The sequence below is a fragment of the Coenobita brevimanus genome, chromosome 100 (assembly GCF_032717465.1).
Source record: "Coenobita brevimanus isolate Jiangsu-jjx chromosome 100, ASM3271746v2, whole genome shotgun sequence".
NCBI lineage: Eukaryota > Metazoa > Arthropoda > Malacostraca > Decapoda > Coenobitidae > Coenobita > Coenobita brevimanus.
In genome coordinates, this window is record NC_137053.1 from 28,145,324 (window position 1) to 28,162,183 (window position 16,860).

Below are 16,860 nucleotides of genomic sequence, written 5' to 3' on the forward strand. Positions count from 1 at the left end.
TTTCAGCGCTTAATGAATTCTGTCATCAGAGATATTCCTGATTGTGTTGTGTACATTGATGACGTTATTTTATTTAGTCATACTTGGGCTAACCATCTCCAACAAATTGCCATGTTATTTACTAGACTTAATGAAGCTAATCTTGTTGTCAATCTCTCAAAGTGTGAATTTATAAAATCTCAGGTACAGTATTTGGGGTATATGGTTGGACATGGACAGGTGGCACCTCCTACAGCTAAAGTCAATGCTATTTTAGATTTCCCTACTCCCACAGGTAAACGAGATGTCCAGAGGTACTTGGGCATGATCGGCTACTACCGTAGGTTTATCCGTAACTTTTCCCATTTAACAGCTCCTTTAACGGACCTCTTAAAGAAGGGTAAGAAATTTGCTTGGTCTAGTGAGTGTGCAACTTCCTTCAGGCATACTAAAGATATCTTGTCCACTTACCCTCTGCTCAGGGCTCCTGATTTTGAGAAATCCTTTTCCTTGGCAGTGGACGCCAGTAATATTGGGGCAGGTGCAGTTTTACTGCAGGACCATCATGGTATTCACCACCCCGTGTGCTATTTTAGTAAAAAGTTTAATAATGCCCAATGTAACTATTCTGTTGTGGAGAAGGAGTTATTGGCGTTGATTTTAGCCCTGCAGCATTTTGAGGTATACTTGCAATCTGTCCAGGGCCCCATTGCCATTTTTACTGACCACTACCCACTTAAATTCCTAAGTAAGTTCAGATATAAAAACCAGAGGTTAACTAGGTGGAGCTTAGTACTGCAAGAATATAGCTTTGAAATAAGACATATCAAAGGCATCCAAAATGTACTTGCTGACTGTTTGTCGCGAGCTTAAGAAGTGAATGAATACTCCACTGTCGTATTCTCTTTTAGCGGTGGAGGTGTGACGTGAATTGCCAATTCTAATTCACCTGAAGCATCAGCTACCTCAACTTCTGCTTCATTCATCACCTACGCTCACCTGAGGCTTCAGTTAATCGGAGTGGGACGTCAGTTCAGAGCCTGTGGCACTCGGAGATTCCTTTCTTACTTTCATACAACCGTCAACGCTGGAACGTGATGATTGGTTGAAGGATCTCACGTGTGATTGGACGAGGCACCATTTACCAGGGTGACGTAAAGTCCTACCGGTGGTGGCTTCACACAAGCCGGCAGATTGATCGAGAGAGTGATTTTGGACGGGGCAGAGTGAGGAGCTGGGTTTTTAATCATCCACCAGAGAGTGCCAATTGTTGTTAACCCTTGTATTGGAAACTAAGTTAAGGTTTTAAATTTGTGGATAATTTGCATTTGTGATCTTTCTGTTATATTTTGGAGTGTTGTTGGTGATAAATTATGCAGTTATATTCGGGACGATCTTGAGTTAATTTGTGTGTTGTTCTTGCATTGTTTTTTTATTTTATTTAGTCATAATTACACGCACTGAATCTTTTTGTTAGTTTCCTTTTTGTTAACCTTGAACCTGGGTATTAAGTGTTACTGTGTAGGGTTGTTAAAGGACATCTCTCACACGTAACAATATATATATGGCTGTCCACTCACTCGATGTAGTGCTGCTGTCGGGTGTCTCCCCTTTCCTCTCCTCCATCCTTCTTTCCTTCCATCCTCTTCTGTCTTCCTTTACTTCATTCTTTCCTTGTCCTTCTGCCTATGGGTAACTTTGCACTTCCTCTTCTGTCTTTCTTTCCTTCATTCTTTCCTCTTCTTTCTGCCTGTGGGTGACTCTACACTGAGTGACAAGCTAAATGGTTTCCTGTACACCAGGAAACCATTTACTACGCTGGGTGGTAACCATATAACCAGATTATGGCGCCTGGTGGTTTAGTGAGTAATTATTGCGCTCCAGTCGGATTGAGCCGGTGAAGGTTTATATCTAAGGGGTGGTTTGGGTTGATTGGTCATGTAATGCCACTCAAGGATGAGTGAGGCTGGTCACTCTCATCTTAAATGTCGGGACCAACTGCTTAGCCCCGGACTCCTACGTTCCTCATGGGGCAATGTAGGATTGGATGATGTATATATATATATATATATATATATATATATATATATATATATATAGTCCTCCTTACTTGTGGGGGAGACAGTTTATAAGAGCTGGGTTATTAATAATTCCAACAGCTTCGTCCTGAATTTTGTCTAGTTTTTTCTAGTGCAGCCTCTCCACATCCATTCCACAAGGGCGAGGAATATTCAAGCTAAGAGCGCACATGACTCACAAATTGTAGCTAACTGCTCATCAGTGAAGAAATTACGGACTCTGAACAAAAATCGAAGTTTCTTTCAGGCGGTTTTAGCAAGTGATCTGACATGAGAGGTCCAGCTTAGGGCATTGTTAAGTTAAACATCGAGAATTTCAATAGTTTTGGAGGTGGGAGTATTAGTAGCACTGAAGGTAATAATACGAATCTGGCATTATCCGTCTATTAGTAAACTGTATATATATGATTTAACTTGATTAAATGTGAAATGGTTATTTGTCCCCATTCGTTGATCATAGGTAAGTCTTGATTTATGGAGCTGGCTGTATTGAGGTGAGAGCTAGAGATATTAGACTTTGTAAATGAGTGTTTGAATGTGAATGAACTGTGATGTGTTGAGGTGTTAGTCATCTGTATATGAATGATATGGGATTGTGGGGTGACAGATAAGAGATCATTAATATGAACTAGGAATAGGGTTGGTGCCAGAACTGATCCTTGTAGCACGCTAGCATTAACTGGGTGGAAATTAGATTATATATAATTTATTTTTACTCCTATATTTCTCTCGCTGTGATATGAGGAAAGCAGAGGATCAGCAGAGAAACAGAAGCAGAGGAACAGAAGTTTGGACAGCAGGGAACTGTGCCACTCTCAGTTGAAAGCTTTAAAAATATCAAGGGCTACTGCATGAGTTTGTCCACTTTGGTCAAGTAACTGATGGATGGTATGAGTCAGCAGACTAAGTATGTCAATGCTGGATCTTTCATGGCGAACACAATAATGTCTATCACTAATTAAGTTGTTGGGTTCAAGGTGTTTAGCTATGTGTTTATTAATCACAATTTCAAATACTTTACCAAGAGACGATGTTACAGCTCTTGATTTATAATCAGAGGGGTCAGAGGAACTTCTTTTCATTGGAATCCGGTGAATATTGGCTACTTTCCATGAATTAAGGAATGAAGATGTATGCATGGTTCGAATAATTTAACTAGAACAGAGGCAAGTTCTGCGGAAAACTTTTTCAAAACAATTGGAGGAATTCCATCTGGGACTGGAGTTTTGTTGGTTCGTAAATTGTCTAGAATGATTTTTATGTATCTTGTCCGTATTTTAAGTGGAACAATTTCGGGAGAGTCAAGTTCTAGTACTGGGACGTTCTGGCTGACTTCTTCTTTGGTAGAATTTCTGGCAAATGTACTGGATCTCTCTCTCTCTCTCTCTCTCTCTCTCTCTCTCTCTCTCTCTCTCTCTCTCTCTCTCTCTCTCTCTCTCTCTCTCTCTCTCTCTCTATATCTGTCTGTCTATATATATATATATATATATATATATATATATATATATATATATATACAGTATATACAGTACATATATCGAAGGACAGGATCCCACTGTTACTTGGCACTCCCTGGGTGGTGCATAGAGGAAGTCCTTTGAGATATACAGTATGAGGTACCGCCTTAGATGGTGTGGACCATGGGACCCCCTATAGATATATAGGGCTTCACTGAATATGCTGAATAATGTGGCACAAAAATTAAATTTCACCAGAAAGTATGTGGCAGGGAGGTTAGATGATTTGCCACAATCCTCCTAGCCAACATGAATTCTATTGTTAATGATTTCACAGGTGTTCTTGTTGGATATTCGTCTAATGAAGGTCCAACTGCACTGCCTCCTGTGCTTACGTGCAATGTACCAATCTCGGCAAATCAGAGACTGAGATATTAAAGAAACTAAAATCCATGAAGATTATACAGATTCAGTTTCAGAAACATTAAAGATTACAACACTAATTGTTGAACATAGAGAATGGAAGTAATGCGAGTTTAAGTGGCTGGGGAATGGCTGGAAGAAGGAGGGAGGTGAGAAGACAGGAAGAAATCAGTAGGATAGAAGTTGTGAAAGCAATGAAGAAAGTTAAATTGGGGAAAGCCCCAGGAATTGATGGAGTGTGTGGTGAAATGTTGAAGCAAGGGCGAGAGATAGTAGTAGAATGGATGTGGTAGATGTGCAGATTGGCCTGGGAGGAAGGTAGAGTCCAGGAGAATTGGGAGTCAGGTATAATTATTCCCTTGTACAAAGGAAAAGGGGAAAAAGAAGTGTGTGGTAATCATGGGGGCATTTGTCTTCTTCGTATAATAGGAAAAGTATATGGTAGGATGCTTATTGACAGAGTTACAGAAAGAACAGAGGAATTAGTTGGAGAAGAACAGGGAGGCTTTAGGAAGGGAAGAGGTTGTGTAGATCAGATATTCATTCTTAGAACTTTAGTGGAAAAGTTTCTAGAGAAGGAAAAGAAGTTGTATGTGGCTTTCATGGATTTGGAGAAAGCATATGACAGGGTGGATAGACAAGGGTTGTGGAAAGTATTAAGAATATATGGAGTAGATGGGAAGTTGTTGAATGCTGTGAAGAGTATGCATGATGGTGCGAAGGCTGCAGTGCGTGTGGATGGTAAATTGAGTGAATTTTTGTCTTTGAAGGTTGGGTTGAAACAGAGATGTGTCATGTCTCTATGGTTGTTAAATCTGTACATGGATGGGGTAATAAAAGAGGTACAAGGTAGGGTAGTGGATGTTGGAGTGGCCCTGGTGAGAGAGGGTAGTATTTGGAAACTCCCTGTACTCTTGTTTGCAGATGATACTGTGTTGTTGAGTGAAGACGAAGGGGAGCTGCAAGGCTTGGTGGATGAGTTTTGGAGAGTCTGTAAGAAACGAAATCTAAAGGTGACTGTAGGGAAGAGTAAAGTGATGGTCTTTGAGAGTGGTGAAGTCAGTGCATGTACAGCGAGGTTGGATGGTGAGGAATTGGAAAATGTGAGTATGTTTAAGCACTTGGGTAGTGTGATGAGTAAGGATGGAGGTTTGGAGGGTGAAGTGCTTGAAAGGTTACAGCAGGGCAGAAAGGTTGCTGGTTCCTTGAAAGCAGTGATTAGAAACAGAGAAGTGAGCATGGAAGTGAAAAAGTTACTACATGACAGTATTGTGATACCATCTCTAACGTATGGAAGTGAAGCTTGGCCGTTGTTGGAAGGACACAAATCAAGATTGAGAGCAGTGGAAATGAGTTATTTAAGAGGAGCCTGTGGAGTCACATGGAGAGACAGGCTGACAAATGAGGATATAAAGGAGCATTGTGGTGTGGATGTGGATGTGAAAGGAAGCGTTAGGAGGAATACACTGAGGTGGTTTGGCCATGTGGAGAGGATGGAGGGTGAAAGACTGACGAAGAGAGTGTATGTGAGTGAGGTGGAGAGGGGGAGAGGGGGAGATGGAGGGGGAGGCCGAGGATGAGATGGAGGGATGGGGTGGAGAGGTATATGAGAGAGGGGTATTTGAGTTGGGAGCAGGGCAGTGAAATAGCGGGGGACAGGGCGACTTGGAGGCGATTTGTTTGTGGCCACCCCGTACGGGATCTGGCAATAGATAGATAGAGAACACTAATACCATAACAAGAAACAGTGCCAAGGCACAGCAAACTCATCCCCGGCAGTCGTTTTAGTGATGACGTATAAACACAACAGGATATCTAGTCAAAGATGCTGGTAGCCTTTGGTTCCTTCTTCCTCGCATAAAAAAAAAGAAAAAAAAAAGAAAAAATATTTGGAGTAAATTGGGTGAAAATTGATGATTTGGGGGGCATACAGCGTGGGCCTTAGCCCATTTTGGCCCAGAATTTAAGCAGGTGATCAGAAGGTCATAGCCCATCATCCCAGTAATTTTATTCAAAATCACACCAGTAGTTTTTGTGCAAAGTTGTTAACAGAAAGAGAGACAGACAAATATGCAAACAAAAGAGATACACCCTGAAAATAATACAAGTATATGCACCAATTTCTCAAGGCTGAGTTGAAGAAGTAGAAACATTCTATTATGCCATCTCCCAGATTATGGAAGAAGAAAATACCACATATACTATACTCATGAGAGACTTCAATGCTAAAGTTGGCAAATCGAAAAATGAAGCCTGCATTGGAAAATCTTAAGTGGGAGAAAGGAATGACAGAGGTGAAATGGTAGTAAATTTTGCTGAATTTAATAATATGAGAATAATGAACACATTCTTTCACAAAAGAACAGGGAGAAAATAGACCTGGAAAAGTCCATAGAGAGAAACAAAGAATGAAACTGACTTCATTATAGCTAATAAGAATAACATGATCATAAATGTCACAGTTATCAAAAAGTAAACACAGGAAGTGACCATAGAATGGTGGGTTGCACACCTGGATGCAATATCAGAAGTGAAAGAATGAAGCTGATTAAAAATAAACAGATATGCCCAATAAAATTAAGCGAAAACAAAGCAGCCTTTCAGTTAGAAATAACGAATAGTGACATTGAAAAGTTGAAAGACAGACTAACAAAAGTCCTAAGAGAATCAGCGGAGGTAGTAGGGAAACCTAATTTAACCAAGGCAAACAATTATTAAAAGAAGACTCTCGAGCTCATGAATAGAAGAAAGGAGTCGAAAGTATAAACAAAGGTAGATGAAACAGAGAGAGCGCAATTAAATAACTTGTCAACAAGAGATTAAGAGAAGAAAAAAAGAAAGAGAAATATAGGCTAGATCAAAGAAACCATAAAAAAACGGAAAAAGTCTGAAAGAGGTCCTACATAAAATGGCAATAGGAAAGCAACAAATTATATCACAGAAAAACAAAAGCGATGAAGTCATTAAATGCAGAGACAGGATGGTTCTTTACAAACAACTGTATGCATCAAAGACAATAGTACCAATAGCAAACTTTTCAGATGACAAAGGTGAAATACCAGAGGTAACACCAGACGAAGAAAACATTTCTCTTAAAAGCATGAAAAGAAGGAAGGCCCCAGAAGATGGAATAGTAGCAGATTTACCGTCGGATGCAGGAGTAGACACACAAAACAGTCTTGCCCACATATTAACTCAGAGAATAAAGAAGAAAATTCCTAAAACATGGTGTAATGAAATAGTTATTTAGCTTAACAAGAAAGACAACTCAAAAGATCTCAGTACCCAGTGCCCCATTAGGTTATTACCAGTTATTTACAAACTCTACACTAAAGTCCTTACGAAGAGAATAACAACATATTTGGAAGAAACCCAACCTTTTGAGCTGGCAGGATTCCGAAGCGGGTATTTGACTACTGATCATATACACATACTGAACCAGCTTACTAAGAAAAGTACAGGATATAATAAACCACTGTGCCTAGGTTCTGTTGATTACGAAAAGGCTTTCGACACAGTGGAGCACATAGCAACTATAAACTCATCGTCGAAACAAGGAGTAATTGATTACACTGTAAAACTGCTCGAACACATATATAAAGAGGAACCTGCTACTAAAGACTCGGAAAAAAATAAGACTGAGAAAGGCATGCGGCAGGAAGACAGTTTCGCCAGAACTACTTACAGGATGCCTAGAAAGTATTTTCAGAAAACTAAACAGGGAAAAGGAGTAAACTTAGCTGGAGAAAACCCAAACCATTTAAGATCTGCAGATGACATTGCCCTACTTTTAGAAACAGCAGAGACATTGCAATAAATGCCAAAGATGAACTGGAGTAAAACATATTTAATCCGAATACACCAAAGAGTGTTATCAGAATAAGTGAAGAAATTCTTAAAGAAGTCGAGGAGTACAATAACTTTGGGCAAATACTAAAACAAATGAAAGACCATGATAGTGAAATAAAAAGAAGCATTATATTTGCATGTAAGCTTTCAGTAAACATGGAGATATCATGAAAAGTAACTTGAGAATATATATAACACGAAAAGTATATAACGATGTACATTCCCAGCTATGACATACGGTTGTGAAACCTTGAAACTGACAAAATCGACGGAAAATCAACTAATCCGTTATCATGGAGCAATGGAAAGGTCAATGTTGGAAATATCTCTTAGAGACAGGAAAGATCAGCTTGGGTAAGAGAGCAGACTAGAGATCTTAAAGAAATTATAAAAGGAAAGAAATGGAGGTGGGCAGGTCATGTAGCTAGAATAAAGGATAACTGATGAAGCAAGAGGCTGACTGACTGGATTCCAGGAGATTGTAAGTGTAGCAGACTTGCAACGGCTGCTGCTGCTGGTGATGACAATATATATATATATATATATATATATATATATATATATATATATATATATATATATATATAAGACTGGAGATCATAGGAAGCAGGAAATCCAGACAGAGGGAGACAGTTCCAGAGTTGACCTGTTGCATAAATGAAGGACTGGGAGGAACGGTTAACTCTTGCATTAGAGAGTTGGACAGAAAAGGGGTGAGAGTTTGCTGCTAGACGGGTGCTAGGCGCCCATCGTAGAAGTGGAGGAATGCATGCAGACAGTTCAGAGGAACAGTGACCATTGAAGTAGCGATAGAAAAGAGATAAAGATGCAACATTGCGGCGAAGAGACAGAGGTTGAAGGGAGTCAGTAAGAGGGGGAGAGTTAATGAGACGAAAAGCCTTTGACTCCACCCTATTGAGAAGAGCTGTATGTGGGGAGCCTCCCCACACATGAGAGTTGTACTCCACACAGGGGCGGATAAAACCCCTGTATAGAGTCAACAATTGTGCAGGGGCAAAGAAGGAACGGAGTCGGCTTAGCACACCCAATCTTTTGGAAGCAGATTTTACAAGAGATGTAATATGATCTCTCCAAGACAAGTCCCGAGCAAATGAAACCCCGAGCATGTTCAACGATGATGCAGGATTAAGTTGAGTATTATTAAACATAAGTGGGTATACCTGTGGAAGATTTTGTCGGGTTGATAGGTGCAAAAACTGAGTCTTTGATGCATTAAAAACAACCAGATTATTTTTATCCCAGTCAGAGATACGAGCCAAGTCAGACATTAGGTGTGCCATAGCCTCATCCCTTGCCTGTTGAAGTAACTGCTGAGAGGGACGTTGCGGGAATCGAATGGAAACATGAAGGGTGGAGTCATCAGCGTATGAGTGGATAGGGTTAGACGTACAGCTTAGAAGGTCATTGATGAATAAAAGGAAGAGAGTTGGTAATAGGACAGAGCCCTGAGGAACACCACTGTTAATAGATCTAGGAGAAGAACGATAGCCGTCTACAACAGCTGCTATAGAACGACCAGAAAGGAAGCTATAGATGAAGGCACAGAATGAAGGATAGAAACCGTAAGAGGGCAGTTTGGAAATTAAAGATTTATGCCAGATTCGATCAAAAGCCTTTGAGATGTCAAGTGCAATGGCAAAGCTTTCGCCAAAGTCCCGAAAGGAGGATGACCAGGAGTCTGAAAGGTAGGTGAGAAGATCGCCTGTGGAGCGTCCCTGATGGAACCCATACTAACGATCAGAAAGAAGGTTGTGATAGGAAAGATGCTTTAAAATTTTTCTATTAGGAATAGACTCAAAAACTTTTGAGATACACGATGTTAAAGCAATTGGACGATAGTTAGAGGGTTGGGAATGGTCATCCTTCTTTGGGACCGGCTGAATGAGAGCAAACTTCCAGCAAGAAGGAAAGGTACAAGTTGACAGACAAAGGCGAAAGAGTTTGCCTAGGCAGGGTGTAAGCACAGAAGCACAGTTCTTGAGAACAACAGGAGGGACTCCATCAGGCCCATATGCCTTATTAGTACTGAGGCCAGCAATGGCAGAAAATACATCAGCTGAAGAAATTTTAATGTTAGCCATGAGGAAGTCAGAGGGGGGAAGTGATGGAGGAACAGCACCGGAATCATCTATATATATATATATATATATATATATATATATATATATATATATATATATATATATATATATATATATATATATATATATATATATATATGTTTAACATGAGAATAATGAACACATTCTTTCACAAAAGAACAGGGAGAAAGTGGACCTGGAGAAACCCAAATGGAGAAGCAAAGAATGAAATAGACTTCATTATAGCAAATAAGAATAACATGATCACAAATGTCACAGTTATCAACAAAGTAAATATCGGAAGTGACCATAGAATGGTGGGTTGCACTGCAAGATTCAGTTTCAAAAGTGAAAGAAAGATGATTAAAGATTAAAAGATATGCCCATTAAAAGTAAACGAAAACAAAGCAGCCTTTCAGTTGGAAATAAGGAACAGACTTCAGGCTCTCAGTAATGTTGAATGTGACATTGATGAGCTGAATGACAGACCAACATAAGTGCTAAAAGAATCAGCAGCGGTAGTAGGAAAACCAAATACAACCAAAACCAAGAAGTATTCAGAAAAGATACTTGAGCTTATGAGAAAAAGAAAGGAAATGAAAGTAAAAACGAAGAAAGACGAAACAGAACGAGCGGAATTAAATAAACTTATCAACAAAAGACAAAGAGAAGAAAATAGAAAGAGACACATGGATCAAATCAAAGAAACCATTAAAAAAGAAAAAATTCTGAAACAGGTCCGAAGTAAAATGGCATTTGGAAAGCAACAAATTACATCACTAAAAGACAAAAACGGTGAAGCCATTAAATGCAGAGATAAGATGCTGAAGAGAGTTGAAGAATTTTACAAAGAACTGTATGCATCAAAGACAGTAGTACCAATAGCTAATTTTTCTGTTGACACAAGTGAAATACTTGAGGCAACACAAGACGAAGTAAATATTTCTCTTAAAAATATGAAAAGAGGGAAAACTCCGGGAGAAGATGGAATTGTAGCAGATTTACTGTTGGTTGCAGGAGCAGAATTACAAACCAGGCTTGCTCACTTATTTACTCAATGTATAAAAAGGAAGAAAATTCCCAAAACATGGTGTAATGCAATAGTTATTTTACTTTACAATAAAAGGTGACTCAAAAGACCTTAATTGCTATCAGTCATTTACAAACTCTTCACTAAAGTCCTTACAAACAATAACTACAAATTTGGAGGAAAACCAACCTGGTGAACAGGCAGGATTCCGAAGCGGGTACTCGACTACTGATCATCTACACACAGTGAATCAGCTAATTGAAAAAAAAACTATAGAATATAATAAACCACTGTGCTTAGATTTTGTTGATTAAGAAAAGGCTTTCGACTCAGTGGAGCACATAGCAATTTTAAATTCATTGCGAGAACAAGGAGTGAATGAGAACATTGTAAAACTGCTCGAAAACATATATAAAGAAGGAACTGCTACAGTTAAATTACATAAGGACTCAGAAAAAATTAAGATTGAGAAAGGCGTGCGTCAGGGAGATACAATTTCACCAAAGTTATTTACAGCATGCCTAGAAAGTATTTTCAGAAAGCTAGACTGGGAAAACAAAGGGATGAACATAGATGGAGAAAAGCTAAACCATTTAAGATTTGCGGATGACATTCTCCTAATCTCAGAAACAGCAGAGACATTACAAGAAATGTTAAATGACCTGAACAGAGAAAGTCTCAAAGTAGGGCTAAAGATGAACCTGAGTAAAACTAAATTAATATTTAATCCCCAAACACTAAAGAGCGTCATCAGAATAAGTGGAAAAATTCTTGAAGAAGTCGAGGAGTACAATAACCTGGGACAAATACTAAAATTAACGAAAGATAATGATAGCGAAATAAAAAGACGCATTTCAATTGGATGGAAACCTTTCGGTAAACATAGGGACATTATGAAAAGTAGCTTGCCAGTTTGTATGAAACGAAAAGTATATAACTAGTGTATAATTCCAGCTATGACGTATGGTTGTGAGATTTGGAAATTAACAAAATCGATGGAAAATAAATTAATTCGTTCTCAGAGAGCAATGGAAAGGTCAGTGTTGGGAATATCATTAAGAGACAGGAAAAGATCAACTTGGGTGAGAGAGCAGACTAAAGTCAAAGATATCATAGAAGTTATAAAAGAACAGCAATGGAAGTGGGCAGGCCATGTAGCAAGAATAAAGGATAATCGATGGAGCAAGAGGCTGACTGACTGGACACCAAGAGATTGTAAGCGTAGCAGAAAAAGGCCAGACAGAAGATGGAGGGATGAGATAGAGAAATTTGCAGGGAAAACGTGGCAAAGTTTGGCTCAGTCAAGAAATTCATGGAGAAGGTTGGGGGAGGCCTTTGTTCAGCAGTGGACTTGTAATGGCTGATGATATATATATATATATATATATATATATATATATATATATATATATATATATATATATATATATATATATATATATATATATATATATATATATATATATATATATATATATGTATACTGTTAATTACGTATGAGTCTGGGGGATATAGCAGTCAGATAGATCATTTTTTGGTTAGGAGGGCCGATAGGAGGTTAGTGAGGGATGTTAAAGTTATAGGAAGTGAGAAGTGTGTGCAGCAGTACAAACTATTGATTTGTGATATGGTGCTTAAAGAACAAGTGATGAAAAAGAGGACTTATGTACCTAGAAGGAAAATATGGAATCTGAAAAACCAAGTAGTAAGGGATGCTTTCTATAGCAAGTTGAGGAGAGTGGTGGCTGAACAGGGAGCTGTAGACAGAGGCGTTAATGAACAGTACAGAGCCCTCAAGAGCAATTTCTTGAGAGATACTGATGTAACATGCGGCTGGACAAGAGGACCACCAAGACATAAAGTAACTTGGTGGTGGGATGAGGGTGTAGAAGCTGCAATTAAGGAGAAAAGAAGGCTTTTCCGGGAATGGAAGAAGGGTGGTAGCAAAGAGGAATATTTGGCTGCCAAGCGTAGGGCTAGGAGAGAGGTATACAGGGCAAAGTCTGAGTCACAGAGACAATTACTTGATAACCTAAATCATGGGGAAAGGAAAAATATATTTAGGGTGGCAGGTCAGGTGAAGAGGGATAATCGGGATATCATAGGTGAGCAGTGTGTGAAGAATGATGAAGGAAGGGTAATGGTGAACAGTGAGGATATTAAAGATGCATGGAGAGAGCATTATAACCGGTTGTTGAATGAGGAGTTTGACTGGGACAGGGAAGGTTTGGAGCCAGCAGATCCAGTGTCTGGCCCTTGGCCTTTGATTGATACTGCTACTGTGAGTGAGGCAATAGGCAGGATGAGGGTGGGGAAGGCAGCAGGTGTGTCTGGGTTGACTGCCGAAATGTTGAAGGCCTCAGGCGATATAGGGGTGAGTTTAGTCACTGACCTGATAAATAGGATTATTTATGAGTGTGTTGTCCCAGATGATTGGCTGAAGAGTGTAATTGTAAATGTGTATAAAGGGAAGGGTGATGCCCTGGAAAGAGGAAATTATAGAGGTATAAAGCTTTTAGATCAGATAATGAAGGTAATGGAGGAGTTTTAGAAGGTATGATTAGAGAAAGAGTGAATATTGATGACATGCAGTTTGGGTTTATGCCAGGTAGGGTGACCACTGATGCCATATTCATTGTTCGACAGCTTCAGGAAAAATATATTGGTAGAAGGGATCTTTATTTTGTTTTTATTGATTTGGAAAAGGCCTTTGACAGAGTCCCTAGAGAGGTGGTGAAGTGGGCAATGAGAAAGCTTGGCTTGGAGGAGTGGCTGGTTAGGGTGGTTATGGCCATGTATGTGGGTGCTCACACCCAGGTGAGAGTGAATGGAGATTTGAGTGATGAGTTTTCCGTGAATGTTGGTGTGCATCAGGGGTCAGTCTTGAGTCCCATGTTGTTTATCATGGTACTTGAAGCCCTTTCACGTGACTTTAGAAACGGACTCCCGTGGGAGTTGTTGTATGCTGATGATTTGGTGTTGACTGCAGAGAATGAAAGGGAGGCGGAGGAAAGGTTTAGGAAGTGGAGAGATGGTATGGGGAAAAAGGGTTTAAGGGTAAATGCAGATAAAACAAAAGTGATGATATCTAGGGTTGGTGGCGGTACTGTCAAAGACGAGGGAGAGTGGCCATGTGCAGTTTGCCACAAGGGCGTGGGAAGTAATTCCATCTTGTGCGGTGTGTGTGATAAATGGGTGCATAAGAGATGTAGTGGTATCAGAGGTAGACTGCGAGATAATGCTGATTTTATGTGTACGGCGTGCCGGGGTGAGCAGGTGGAGATCGTCAGACATGAAAGGATTGAACTTGCTGGTGAATCTCTTGAGTGTGTGGAAGAGTTTTGTTATTTGGGAGACATGTTGTGTGGCTAGGGTGAGAAGTGGTTGGAAGAAGTTCAGGGAGCTCTTGCCTCTCCTGACATTGAGAGGGCTCTCCCTACGTGCTAAGGGGTCTTTGTATGCAGCATGTGTTAGGAGTGTAATGCTGTATGGCAGTGAGACCTGGGCAGTGAAGGAGGAGGACATTCGCCGGCTCAGACGTACAGAAATGACAATGATTAGGTGGATGTGCAGTGCGTCCCTGCGTCCAAGGCCTGGAGGGGCTGGGTTTACAATGGAAGAGTTGAGAGGTAGGATGGGACTGGAGTGTATTGGTGTTGTGATGAGGAGAGGTAGATTGAGGTGGTTTGGACATGTGGAGAGGATGGGGGATGATAATTGGGTGAGGAAGGTGAGAAGTGTTAATATTGGGGGTGGGGTTATGAGGGGTAGACCGAGAAAGACATGGGACGAGGTCATTAAGTGTGACCTTAGGGTTAAACGACTGAACAGGGAGGCTGCAATGGACCGTGCAGTGTGGAGGGCCGCTATTAGGTGACCAAGGTCGACACATGCAAGCATGTTGGAGCCTTTAAAAACGAAAACGAAAACTGTGTGTGTGTGTGTGTGTGTGTGTGTGTGTGTGTGTGTGTGTGTGTTGTCCGTTTGTCTGTCTGCGCATATGTCTATTTGTCTAGCTCCTCAGGAATTTACTCACCCTTAATTAACAAGTGCCTTTCTCGCTTTCTTCTACCCATCATATATACAACACAGTCATCTTCTACGTAAAGATTTATTTCCTCCGTCAACGAAGTTGAAGGAGGTTATGTATTCTTTGTTTGTTTGTTCACACGATATCTCAAAAAGTTCTCAATGAATTTCAATGAAATTTTGTGGAAGGGTGGGCCATGGGCCAAGAAAGAAATGAGTAAATTTAGGGACGGATCCGGATCAGGATCTGAAGTATCGCGCACAATATGTCCAAGAGTTATCAATGAATTTCAATTAGAGTTTGTGTACTAGTGGACCATAGGTTAAAAAAAAAAAAAAAGTGATTAAATTTGGAGGCGGATCCGGATCCAATGTATTCCACACAATATCTCCACGGATCCGGATCCGGATCCTCTTTAATGGCAATGACATTGGAGGAGGTTTGTGCTCTCTGAGTGCTTTGTAGTTGCTTTTTGCTCCCTCCCTCCCCCCCCTCTCTCTCTCTCCCTTATCTACTACTCCTAGAAGCTACAACCGGGGCAGAAATTTCAGTTTTTTCACAGAAGGAATAATCATATCCAGCCCGTCAGAAACACACACACACACACACACACACACACACACACACACACACTTCTCGACACAACTTTTCCATTAACGTTTTTAGAAGAACTTCCCTTTCGGATTCGTTTGTAGAGCCTGGGTAATCTGGAGGGAGGAGGAGATGGGTCGAAACAGAGTGGATGGGAGAACGAGGAGGAAGAGGGTAAGAGGGGAGACGTGACTTTCTACACAGAGTAGAGTAGGAGAAGAGAGAGAGAGACAGAGAGAGAGAGAGAGAGAGAGACGTACAGTCGTGAACCAAAGTTTATGCTCAGCTTCGTCCCCTATCCCTGGCTGAAGGAATGTCGCATTGAGGGCTTCACATCTGACCAATATATGTTGTGCAGTGCTGAGGTTGTATTTTGGGCATTGCACTGGCAATGGCTGGCGAAGATGTTGCAATGCCTGTAGTATGAACAGGCATTAAACTACCAATATCAGGTCTTCATTCAGAACAACAAACTGGCTAGAACTACCTTTCAGCCGAAATTGTGGCAGAAGATGAGCAGAAACCATGACCTAGTACTCTGCCTTCCAGTATAAAAAAGAATATTATGACTGGTGACAGCTGTTGCGTGGCTTGATTATTGCAAACAAAGATGAAGGGTGTTTACTTTTCACTCGTATTTTCTTAGTTCAGTTTATATTTGTCTCATTTCTGCTTGTTTTTGTGCTTGTCTCATTCCCCTTGTCTATATTTCGACAGTAGAAGTATTCTTAGTTAAAATCATGGATATTCTGTCAGGTAGGAGTTCACTGAGGGACCTTGGTCAGCCACGACAAAATATTGTACGATTCCGCTGCTTCATGCCAGTTTGGAGTACTCCATGCATATAATATGTTTAATGACACACACAATTATAACGGTTAGAGTGCTTGCCCTCATATTACATATAATGCTAACCGGTACTACTGAGTGAGTTTGGCAACACAGGATTAGATGATGATGATGATGAATACTGAGTGATTCAAAGTACAAGTAATCGCATACTGTATTATCTCATTAGTCGTGCATGACAGGGAGGCGCTAAGACGGAATTCCTGGTAATGTACATTGTAGCAGCATATAAAGAAGCGATAATATTTATATTTGTAATGTCAAAAATCAATGAATTAGGCGTAACACAAAATTTCTCTTTCGAACTAGCAGTGATTTGAGGTCTACATTCGGTATTCAGTCTCCGTTTTCCCTTTATTTACAACAGCAGTATGACACGGAAAGTGAAATATAACGCCGAATATAATAAATGACGTGAGTTGAAATATTATACATTTCCGTATTTTAGTCTCAATGATATTTGTCATGCATT

At 40.2% G+C, this 16,860-nt stretch overlaps 1 protein-coding gene across 1 annotated transcript in view; it reads right to left on the reverse strand.

Moving 5' to 3' along the window:
• The window catches only part of LOC145414614 (kin of IRRE-like protein 1), a 1,118,604-nt gene that overhangs the window by 914,878 nt on the left and 186,866 nt on the right, over positions 1-16,860 (reverse strand). The window lies entirely within an intron of this gene.